At 37.4% G+C, this 12,440-nt stretch overlaps 1 pseudogene; it reads right to left on the bottom strand.

The window, feature by feature from the left end:
- Nucleotides 1-256: 256 nt before the first annotated feature.
- Nucleotides 257-368, bottom strand: LOC123627782 (annotated as a pseudogene).
- Nucleotides 369-12,440: the final 12,072 nt, after the last annotated feature.

The raw sequence follows: 12,440 nt of genomic DNA, 5'->3' as shown, positions 1-12,440 counted from the left end.
TGATGATTTGTTTACTTCCTATACCTTTGTGAGGATTAGACATTGTTGTGAAAACTGAAGGTATGTAATAAAATAAAATATGTGGCACCGTCTTTCCTGACCCATAGTATACATTCAAAGTCTAATGAACATGAAGGAGAAAGGGTGGGGAGAAAATGTAAAACTATAGCATTGGGTGAATGAATTTGTGCAAAATGATCCCCTTTACTTGAAACTAAAATGATGATGGAGAACTATTAAGGGTAAAGATTTAATAGCTGAGTTGCCACAGTTAAATTAATATAATTGCTTAAAATATAATGTTTTCTAAAGAACTTTAATAAAAGCAGATAGTACAGTTGATCTTAGCCAAAAGGCCAAGAAGCAATGTTTTCTAAAGAACTTTGAAAACTGTACAATGTCAGCATTGAAAATTATATGTATGAAAGCCTATTGCTGTTACTGCTGGACTGAAGTTTACCAATAATACATCATATTGCAGGCCATAAATATGGTGAACTCTTCACCACAGAATTATCAAGTAGAAAATTTTGGTTGACAATAATTATCCACCATCTCAACATAATGTCCAATCAACTGTTAAGAGTCAAGATCCATCTGGTTTTAAGTTTCCGTTTTATTATTAATAAGGCCATCAGCAGCTTCCCTGGAATGTTCTTTTACATGCTCATGAAGACCTCCATGCCTTTTAAATCTTCTGCTTCATTTCTCGCCAGGATAATTTGCCCTTATAAAACTGAAATGCTGGTAATTAGAAGCTGCCACACTGTGATGCATTGGGATACTCCACAGGCATTCTGAGGTTGTGTGAGTGACTCTAGAGCATAGTTTGTGGAGTACTTTAAGTTTCCTGCGTTTTTTGTCAGACCCCCCTGGATTTTTTAGTATACATGGGACTTAAACTAATAGAGCCATGTTCTATGTACACAACTTAATGCTAAGTTTGAAATACAGAGTAAAATAATCTGATATTTTGTTACCTAAGAGAACCCAACACATCATGTGCATTTTTATTTTTAACGAATCCAGGAATCAAAAGCTTTCTTTTCAACTGGGTTAATTATTATTGCTAAAACCCTCTAAAAGACAAATGCAGGGATATAATTTATTTAATGATTCATTCATATGCTATACCCCATTAATGCCAAAATATCCAATAATGTACCCAAAGATTCTCTCTTTGTCATCTATTCTAAACATTCTTAGTTAAAAAGCATCTTCCCATGATCTTTAATAAGCATTGAAAACAAAGAAGCCAATTATTGCCTGTGAGGCTCGATGGAATTCTTTCTAATTACATTTTGAAATTAACTACTAATGAAAGGTGAAAATGTATGCAGAGCTATGGAGACAGACAAAAAATAAAAACTGAGGGGATTTACCTAAAGGAATACAAAAAATACGAAAAATAAGTACTCTGCAATAGATTATATGAATAAAATATTACATAGTGCAGTATAAAATAAGTGGTTTATGACAAAATCGAGTAATATTCGATAAAATTAAAACCACTGCAGAAAAGGAAATGTAATTCTTACGATGGGATTTTTTTCCTACTCTCTCATTGCTCATTATAAAACAAAAAGAAGAAATCATTGCATGCACTGCTGAATGATTGAAGATGACCTCAGGGAACTGTTGAGTGTGCTGTGAACTCCAGGACAATTGCTGGGGAAGAGTGAAAGGGTTACAGGGAATAGAACACAATAAGATGTGTGAAAGTGGTTAAAAGAGAACATTTGCAGCAAACCACAACTCTCAAATGTCAAGTATTGAAAAATTAGATGATCTCTAAGGGACCTTTCGAAACATTTCTCCAAAATCTTTAAGTCCAAAGAAATAATTTAATAAGGGAATTATCAGAATCTCCATTTGGTCTAATGAATCTTATCAACTCTAAAATGCTATTTTACATTTAAAAACTCATTTTCTTGTTATTTCATTAGTTATACTTTCTATCTTCAGTTTCTTTTACAAGAGAATCCAGAGACACCATTCTTTTCATATTTTTTGAAAAAAAATGGAGTCATAACTTACTAGTGAAAAGATGCCAAACTGAGAATAATTTTTATACATGGATTTGTTTTTTACAATTATTTATTTAAAAATAAAATTGTCTACATGGCCATAAGCAAAGGTTGTATTTTAAGAATAATTTTGGGGGAGGAAGGGAGCCCAGGTGGCGGACTAGAAGCAGCCAGCATATGCCACCCTGACAAAGAGGATCAAAAGTGAAGAGTAGATAGTCACCTTTAGATCAGTCGTCTAAGAAAGAACATTGGAAATCAATAGAGAGGTGATGGGAGGATTCCAAAGTGAAGGAGAGGCAAGTGGGATGACCCATCTGGCAGGAGCAAGGGTACATGAGGAAGGCGCCCACACGTGAGGAGGGGACAGACAGAGGAGAGCGTCCTGGGGCTCCACACTTCTCCCACAGACGTTGCTGTCAGAGCTGCTGGAGGGCCCTCCACCGCACAGGCTGCTGTGCTTGCCCAGGGAGGTAACAAGAGCCTGCGCAGCAGCACTGCTATGTGGAGAAGGCACAGTGGGGTCCACCTGGCTTAGGAATCCTGGGTGCTGCAGCCGGTGCCATTTTGAGGCCCCAGCCCCAGAGCACTGCATCTCCCTGGGAACTGGATCTGTTGCAGCTGCCCCCCCATTGCCCCTGCCAGGCTGGGGAGGGAGCAGGGAGGCCAGGTGCTCTCGTGCACCCGTGGGCAGGTGCTGCATGCCCCACTGCTGCCAGGGGCCCTAGGCAGAGTGGGGGCCCATAGGCCTGATGCCTGCTGTCATCATCTGGGCAGCCCCACTGGATGGAGAGAGTGCTCACATCCCTGGGCACCTGCTGATGCCATCTGAGTGACGCACCTGCCACCATCATCTGGGTAACACTACCAGCAGTGGACCCAAGGGAGCTCACGCCAACTGCCCGTGACAGCCACAGGGAAACGGGGAGACACAGGAGAGCAGCAGTGTCAGATACTCACAGAGCATCGTCCCATCTCCTGCCTGATGAGTCTTCTGGAGTAGGACTCAAGTGTGCCATCCAGGGACCACTCCCTCTCTTCACTGAGCAACAGAATTCCCAGGAGAGGAGAACAGGTGATCTGCAAAGCTATCTACTGTGAGCTAAGAGAAGAGGTTTCAGATGACAAGGAAGCAGCATAAGATCTCTGACAACATGAAAAAACTAGCTGCTTTGACACTCCTAAAGGATCACAATAGTTTCTCAACAACAAACTCCAATGAACAGGAAATTGTTGAAATGTCAGATAAGGAATTTGGAATGTGCATGGCAAGTAACATTAATGGGATTGATAAGTAAGTGGAAAACCAACACAAAGAAACAAAAAAATAATTCAGGACATGAATAAAAAATTCACTAAAGAGATAGGTAACATAAGAAAAGACAGAACTCAAAGAAAGAGAAAAGGCATTTAGGGAATTTCAGAACACAGTAGAAAGTTTTAACAACAGACTAGTTTAAACAGAAGAGAGAATTTCAGAGCTTGAAGATAAAGCTATTGAATTAACCTAATCAGTTAAAAATGTGGAAAAGGCCAGGCGCGGTGGCTCACGCCTGTAATCCTAGCACTCTGGGAGGCCGAGGCGGGAGGATCGCTCGAGGTCAGGAGTTCGAGACCAGCCTGAGCAAGAGCGAGACCCCATCTCTACTAAAAATAGAAAGAAATTATCTGGCCAACTAAAATATATATAGAAAAAATTAGCCAGGCATGGTGGCGCATGCCTGTAGTCTCAGCTACTCGGGAGGCTGAGGCAGGAGGATCGCTTGAGCCCAGGAGTTTGAGGTTGCTGTTAGTGAGGCTGACTCCACGGCACTCACTCTAGCCAGGGCGACAAAGCGACACCCTGTCTCAAAAAAAAAAAAAAAAGTGGAAAAACGAATCAAGAATGAACAATCTAAGAAAAGTGAATCAAGAATGAACAGTCTCTCTAGAAAATACAGGATTATATAAAACAAACAAATATAAGAATAATAGGCATCCCCGAGGAAGAAGGAAAAAAGACTGGGAGTGCACAGGGGGATGGGTCTCCTGTAGCACTGGCAGTTTTCCATTTCTTGATCCCAAAGGTGGATAACTCATTGATCTCTACATTCTTATTTTATATACTTTTTGATAAACAGATTATGTTTTAAATTTAAAAATTCAAAAACTTGATAGACGATGTTTTCTAGAAAAGTTTGACAACCATAAAACACTGTAGAATCATCTTTCCAGTTTTATTACTTTTAAGTTCAGGCATACATTAAGGACAGAATTACTAAGCATTTAGATAAAACTCTCATGGAGGAGGAAAATATTCACCGCTTTGCAGAGAAAATGCTTTGTCTGACTGCTCTAAGCTATTTAAATTTCCAAAACCCTCTGAAAAGTTTCCACATTAAAGACTGAAAAATAAAAAACCTTCTACCAACAGGTCTATGAGTTAAGGGAACATTTGTCATGGATAAGAAATTGGCTCAGAACAAGAGGAAAGAATAAAGAAAAAGAACAACTTGTACTCTCTGGATTATAATGTATAAGAATATGAGTTAATAGAAGAACCCATGCAATGTGGCACTTTTATAAATAATCTTAATGGAGTAAACAGTAGACTTTTTATGGTTACTTTAGCTAAACTTTGATAAAGGGTAAAAATTTGCCTTCCTATCGCCTCATCTTTCCCTCAGAAATCTTTCTGTGCTGCTCTGTTTGTTCATTTGTCCCGCAGATACTTAGTGGGGATTACTGTGTGCAGACATTGTGCCAGGCAGTGGAGTTTCATGGGTAAACGCGCCAGAAGATGACAGATACACTGAGTTTGTACTCTGCTAGAGGAGACAGACTTATCAAGCAGATAAGTACGTAATGAAGATAAGGGCAAAGTGTACAACCTGCAATGAGGGGAATTAAAGTGAGGTGTATGAGATACCATTGAATGGTATGGGACAGAGTGTAACTTAACCTAGGGTGGGAGCTACTTTAGAAACAGTGCTTAGAAAAGGCCCACCGTAGGAGCAGAAGTTTCCGCTAAGACCTTTAAGATAAAATATCCATTTACTTAATTCAACAAATACATATTGAACACCTACTGTGTGCCGGGCACCATTCTAGATGTTAGGAAGTCAACAGCAAACAAGAAAGACAAAGTTGCAACCCTTGTGGCATTGACATTGAAGTCTGCAAAATAACATGTCCATGCTGATACAGTAATGACTGCAAAGAACCTGAGCAGGAAACGCCTTGATAGGTCCATCAGACTTCTAAAAGCCTGGAATGTCAATAACATAGTGACGAGTCAGGGGAGTGGTCTGCCATGGATTTGAAGAAGCAGGCAGAGACCAGAGCATGTGTGATTCTGCAGGTCATGGGAAGACGTCCGCCTTTTATCCTTAGTACAGTTAGAAGCCACTGATGAGTTTGAAGCAGAGGAATGATATAATTGGATTGAAGTTTTAGATCACATTTGCTGCTTTGTGGAAAATGGTTTGAGGGGAACAATAGTAGCTGTAAAGAAACAAGTTAGTAAGCCATATTCCAGGCAAGAAAGGACGCTGATCTGAACTGAAATAGGAAGGTAGATGGAAAGGAGACAAATTTGGAGAATAATTTGGCAATACAATTCATGCAATTTACTGGTGGAACAGTACAGTAAGGAAAAAAATAATAAATTACACTCTTGCTTCCAGAAGAAACAACTAAGTGGATTTTGATGCCACTTACCAAGGTGGCAAAGACAGAGATGAGTTTAAAGAGATTTAGGGTAGAAAATCATGAGTTTCTGGTTTTTGATATTAATAGATTATGTCTGAGAGGTATACAAAATACCCAATTGTGATGTTAGATAAGCAATTTGAAATGCAAGTCAAGAGTTCAGTGATAAATATAAATGTTAGAGAGCCATCAGAATAAATATTGAGTTCATACCTACGTCAATTGATGAGATCACCTAGAAAAAGCATGTTGCAGTAGCAGTGATCTAGGACCTGAAATTCAGGAGCCCAGGTATAAAGGTATAGTGGAGAATGGGTAACCAGCTAACAAAATTTAGAAAATTCTGCCATTAAGTTAAAGAAAACAGTAGAGTGGTGGAACAGAAGCCAAAGGAGAAGAGTGGGTGGGGGAAAAAAAGCAGAATTATCTATTGTCTCACATAATGGTGAGAAATAGCAAGATACAGAGAATGGAATGTTAATGTTGACCTAGCCAAGAAGATTTTTAGTGGAGTGTGGGGCACAGAATGGTGGGCACAGAGGCCTGACCACAGTGGGTTGAGGTATGAATGGAAGAAGTGAGACAGCACAAAGAACAGTTGAGAGTGAGTATAAAGGAGAAGTTATGGGTGGTTAGAAGAGAGAATAAAAGGTATGAAATTTTCATCTTGAAAGTGGAAACATGATCTCATTAGAAAAGAATGACAGGATAAATGAGTGGTATTGAGTGGAAGTTTGAGATTTGAGATCACAGAGTCATGTGATTTTTCTCTAGCAAAGTTTCTCAACTCAAATTCAATCCTAAAAAGGCAAATGACCAAGTTTTGCAAGGCAACTAAAATGGAATGAGAGAGGGGTAAGAGATTAGAGGATATTTGCAATGACATTATTATAATAATGAATAGAGAGGGTTAGCTGACGAGGGTAAAAAATGAATCTTGGCATGGACTGAGAATAGGCATGGGATGGGGTTGGAATCTTGATGTATTTGAAGAGTTCTGGCAGTACAGATACTTGAATAAATGTTCTAGAAAAGTAGATGGTGGTTAGGAGAGAATGGTATATTTTCTGGGTCTGAAAAGACCCAGGGTAAAAGTTCTTAGCGAAGAATGAAAAGCAATTTGAAGATGAGAAGAGCAGAGAACCAAAGAGTCTCCACTTTAGATGGTTTATTTATGTGGTCGCTGAAATCACAAAGATGCTGTATGGGATTTAGGAATCTATATTCTTGAATAAAAGGGCCTTAATAAATAGGTAGATACACAGGAGTAGCAAAAAAGTGGAGTAGAGGAGGCATAAGCCCCAAGAACAGCAGTTAAGCATTTGCCAGAGGGAGAATAAAGAGCTAGTAGAAACAGAAATCAAAGAAGACACCAGCCAGTCCACTTATACCTCGTTTAATCAGTATGAGAAAGAACAAACAGCTTTCTCTTGGGAGGGACACAGATAGAGCTGACAGTTAAAGGGGAGAGGCGGTTTTTCAATTAGGCAAGAATATAAGGGAATGTTTCTAGAAGATAAGAAACATTTGGGGGAAATTTTCTAATGAAGAATAAGAGAAAATTTTATCTTCAGGTAAAGGGTACACATTCTCTCAAATCACAAATTCAGGTCTACATATAACAAACTTGATTTTTCTGCAAATGAACTGTGTTTGTCCATTCCTCTTGATGGAAGGAACTTAATCTGATCAATTCCAAGCAAATTCAGACATTTATGAGTTTCCTAAAAATATATAAATGGTATGTTCATCAATCCTGACATACTGAATTAAGGAGTTAGACTTTAAAACTCAAAAGAATAGATTTAAAACAAATTAGCTAATAATGGAACACTTTATCTCAGAAGGATATTGAACCCAGCCATTTGTCCAGCAGCTATTCAGTATCTGTTATTGATACCAAAGTCTACATTAGATACAAGTAGGAGACAAAAGCTGATAAGACACTTGTTTCAGAAAACTTTTAACATGTTAATATAAGTTATAAAGTATTTCCTGTAACTAGAATATTTTTGTATATATATTTATAGCTGTGATGAATCTATAAAATAATATTAGTATATATTATTTAGAAGGAAAGGACAGAGGGAGGGAGGGAGGAAGGAATTTGAAGCAAGTTCTTAACTTCTGAGGATGACAAGAAGGAAAAACCACCCCGTCCTGTATAACCACCACAGCCCCTGGCATTAGCTAATGACGGGAACTCAATGAATAGATTAAGAATGGCAGATCTTATGTGCTTATACAAGTCACAGTGAGTGACTCTTACCATTGAGGGGTTATTTAAATTTTTTCCTCAATAAAACATTGCTTTCATGCTATTACAAATGTGCTTTTAATCAGAAAAAGAATGGGCCAGGTAAGGCACGTATATAACTGTCAAGCCCTACCCACAATCCTTGAACAATGATAAACCAAAAATTTAGGCATTTTCTAAACTATGATAGTTACATTCAAAATTATTTTTGTTCACTTATTCATCCAAAAAACAACACTACAGTTCTAGTATGCATTAAAAACCCAGAAGATCCCTGAAATTTTGGGCTGGATGATTAGATCTTAAAACACTTGTTTATACTGATTTATATTTCCAAGCATGTTTTCTCTAATCTGAAAACAAAAATATTAATGTTCCCTCTGTTCTTTAACACAGAAAAATTATTTTTCCACCCAGGTATATAAATGATGCCTTATTTTAATATAACAAATATGGACAAGTAGAGAAAAAATAAGTTTACTAAGTGCTTGTCATTTATTTTTAAAGTACCCAGCAAAACACAAAATTATAACAATTGTTAATCATGCTAAAAGTCCATGAAAAACGGCTATTCCTTGGTTTAAATGATGTAATTTTGACATTAAACATGTGTTTTAACAAACATTAAAAAAAAACAAACTAGTAGACTATGGGGTAAAAAAAACTAGAAAGGTCATTAAAAAACTAACAGAAACCAAAATAAGCAAGTTACAAAGTATGCCTTATTTAATTAAAGTTCAGATAAACTAGTGCACACATACTGCAAATTTAAGCTGTCCCCAGGCATTTCTAACTGTGCAGCTAAACCTTACATAGTTTGTTTTAGTTAGGAACTCTATGTACCACATTTGCAGTCAATATCAAAGGAGTCCTCTCAGTTCTTGCTCTTTTCTCTATCATATAAGTGAGCCAAGATATTAGCCAAATAATTGCCTAAAGATTAATTTACAAATGGTAATTATATTTGGTCTTTAAAGGAAAAGATCAACTGTGAAAGCAACATGTAGGTGGGTCCTTACAACTTTAGATATGTGCAACCTCAATGAAAGAATTCCTGTTGTGATTTATTCACTACAAGTTACTTACTTCCTAATCTGTATCCGTGTCCCAAGTTAAAATGTATATGATAGAAAATAGATGATAGATGATATAGATAATAGACAACATACAATATAGGTTATTTCTATCATATAGTTAATAATGCACATATATATGCACATGTAACATATGTCACACAAAAATCTTAACCAACTGACATCTTGATGGCCTTCTTCAAGCATTATGATACTATTGACCATTTATTTACTGCCCCTTCCATTTTTTACTTAGACTAAATTTATATTTTGAATTGTAATTCAGACTTCCTCCTGCTTACCAAGAAAGAATGGACTTCCCATATTCACCAGAATAGAGAAATTTATATTATTAATAAAATGTGAGGAAGTAAAACTGACTATGCTTGTTTAAAGAGGGAGAATGGGTAGTAGATCTTTTGGAGTCGGGCTAATGGACTGTCGTCTTGAGAGAACACAGTAAACAAATACCTTCCATGAACTGGGTTTGTGTTTCCATTTACTCCACGCTCAAAATATCACAATATTTGTAAGAAAAGTTTTCATATGGAGAAGAATGAATACAAATGTAATAAAATATATAGATAGTATTTGGTAATTAAGTAGATTTCATTAAGAACTAAGTTACATAACATGGATAAATTGTAAAGGACCCATTCAGCTACTGGCAGAGATGGTCTCTCGTTGTTCTTGCAAAAATAATACAAATAAATAATTGCCTCAGCTACAGCTGGTCTGTTGGGAAGCTAGAGACAAAGGTGGAAGAATGTTTTCTTCAGCATCCTTTTCCACCCTCTCAATTAGTTCACCAACTCTCCCAGGAAATAGTACCAATTATAAAAACTATAGTAAGCTCCCCATCTCTAATAGTGCTAATTATAAAAACCATAGTAAGCTCTCAATCTCTGTTAGTCATTGCATTTCATTGCTAGGGCCGCCAAAACAGAACGCCAAGGACTGAGTGCTTGGATTCAGGCCCACTCTAACACCCTCGCTTTAATGTAATCACCTCTTTAAAGGCAACTAGCCCCAAAACAGTCTCATGCTGAGGCTCTGTGGATTAGTTCAACATACGAGCTTGGCTGGGGGGATACAATTTAGCTCATAACAATTATCATCAGTGGTATCATCACAATTGTTGCATTAGCTCATTTAAAAATATTGTTCTACTTAACCTTCAATTAATTTTAATCAGCTACACTGAAAGATAGGTATTTTTTTCTCCATTTAACAAAAGATTCTAAGGCCTTAAGGATCTTCATTAAGTTTCCCAAACAAGAAGTGGAGAAACAAGAATGGCTTCTCTGAAATTCAATTGCTTCTGGAAAGTATGGAGATACATTCTGTATCATCACTCTTTCCAGCCTGCTTCTAGAAAATTTCAACATGTAGCTAGAAGGCATGTTCCCTTTAGCCAGGCAGAGCGCCCATGTGCAAATCAACACCTTAATTTGTTACTCCGGCAAAATTTCTTCCATTCTTTGTTGCAAATTCTTGCCCTTTTGCTCAGGATTCAAAGCTTCCATCCCAGGGAGTGGATGAGCACTTGGTGTTTATCACAAGACTTCTTACATCAGTGTTTGAGCTTTAATGTTTGGGAAAGAAACGCCACCACCTTGAAAACAGGCAAAAGAGCCTCACTAAGTACCTGAGTCTGAAATGCTCATACTTGCTTGGAAGTGGCGTGTGGTTTCCATGGCAGCAGCTGTGGGGACGGACAGCAGCAGCCGCAGATTTTTTTAGCTGTATTTTTTTTTTTCATAGCATGAACTAGATATTCAAATACAGTCACATGCCATATGACAGCATTTCCATCAGTGGACCACATGTAGGACCCTGGTCCCACAGGATTAAATATTATATTTTTAATGTACCTTTTCTATGCTTAGACATGTTCAGATACATAAATACTTACCATCATGTTACAGTTGTCTGCAGTATTCAGTCCAGGAGCATGCTGTGCGGGGTCGTGGCCTGGGAGCAATAGACTACCTTATACAGCCTAGCTGTGTAGTAGGTTCTACCACCTAGGTTTGTGTGAGTATGATGTTCACACAACAAAATCACATCACAACGCATTTCTCAGAACATATCCCCATCGTTAAGTGATGCGTGACTGTACATCGTAAGCTGTTCAATTAAGTTCAGTAAATATACTCTGGAACCCTCCTCTGCAGCCTCTACATTTGAGAAGGTCTTTATTTTACCAAGACTAAGCTGTTTTCAGGAGTTCTAGTATTTTCTCAAGTCCGTAGGGATCTAGCTGCAGGCCACACCACGTTATTCTGTCAGACCACACAGAGATCTCTTTGCACTCCTTGTTTCATTCCTTTCTTCTTTCTCTGAGGAATCAAACAACTGGAAAAACAACGCTTTCCAACACGAGCTCAGGCAAAAATCTAATGAGTTATTTTGTTCCTACTTAGAAGCATTTAAATGTATCAAAAAAATTGTTAGGGAGATATACTGAAAGCTGTGACTAAGATGGTACATTTTATCCTCTGTAATTTTCATTTGTTTGTGATCATTGTTGGGGAATAAAGACATGCTGTGGGAATCTCTAATGGTCTAAGCTCATGGAATATATTTGCTTGTTTTGTCACATTATGCTTTTGCAAATTCAAAACCTCTTAAATGATGTTATTGCTCTCTTGCTCCTAAATGCCACATAAAGAAATATTTTGAATTAATTCCTCTTACTAGTCCATATGGATGATATTTATAGTATTTTTTCTATATTTTTCCAAATAGGTGACATTTTAGTAGGCGATATCATTTCTTTTAAAACAAGAAAAAACTGATTATAGAAAAACAGATTCCATTTCAAAAAGAAAAACAGTTCCACTATCTAAAAATAATTTAGGACATTTATGCCCTTTTTATTCATTCCATTCCTCTACCACTTTATAAATTGTGTCTTTTTATTTGACTATAAAAAGAGAACTATTTCAGCCTTCGGTGACTTCCTGAATCTGCCCTGCATCTCTGATATAAATGGTCCCCGTGGACTTCTCACAATAGACTTCCTGTGAAATATTTTGCTTTTGCACCTCCACCCAAGTTCCTGTGATAAGGCAGGTCTCAGGCCCAGATGTGGCACAATGCCTTTCAACACCGATTGATTTTAAACAGTTTATTTGCCAGCTGAAAGGGAAAAGTTGATGAAGTGTATAGGGGTTGGGTTTTATTAGGTTTATAGATAAATTGTCTTTATAGTAGAAAATACTTAGCAAAGGAATCAGTTAATTTGTAACTGAATTTTACTTGTAAGTCCAGGAAGTGGCAGATGTTCTTCCTGTATTTATTTATTATATTATTTATATGTTGAGTTCAGTGATGGCATTCAACCTAATAACATATGCAGAGATGCAAACTTTGAGAAGGTTAGTTTTA

The sequence above is a fragment of the Lemur catta genome, chromosome 26 (genome assembly GCF_020740605.2).
Source record: "Lemur catta isolate mLemCat1 chromosome 26, mLemCat1.pri, whole genome shotgun sequence".
Lineage (NCBI taxonomy): Eukaryota > Metazoa > Chordata > Mammalia > Primates > Lemuridae > Lemur > Lemur catta.
This window is presented reverse-complemented; position numbering and strand designations above follow the sequence as displayed.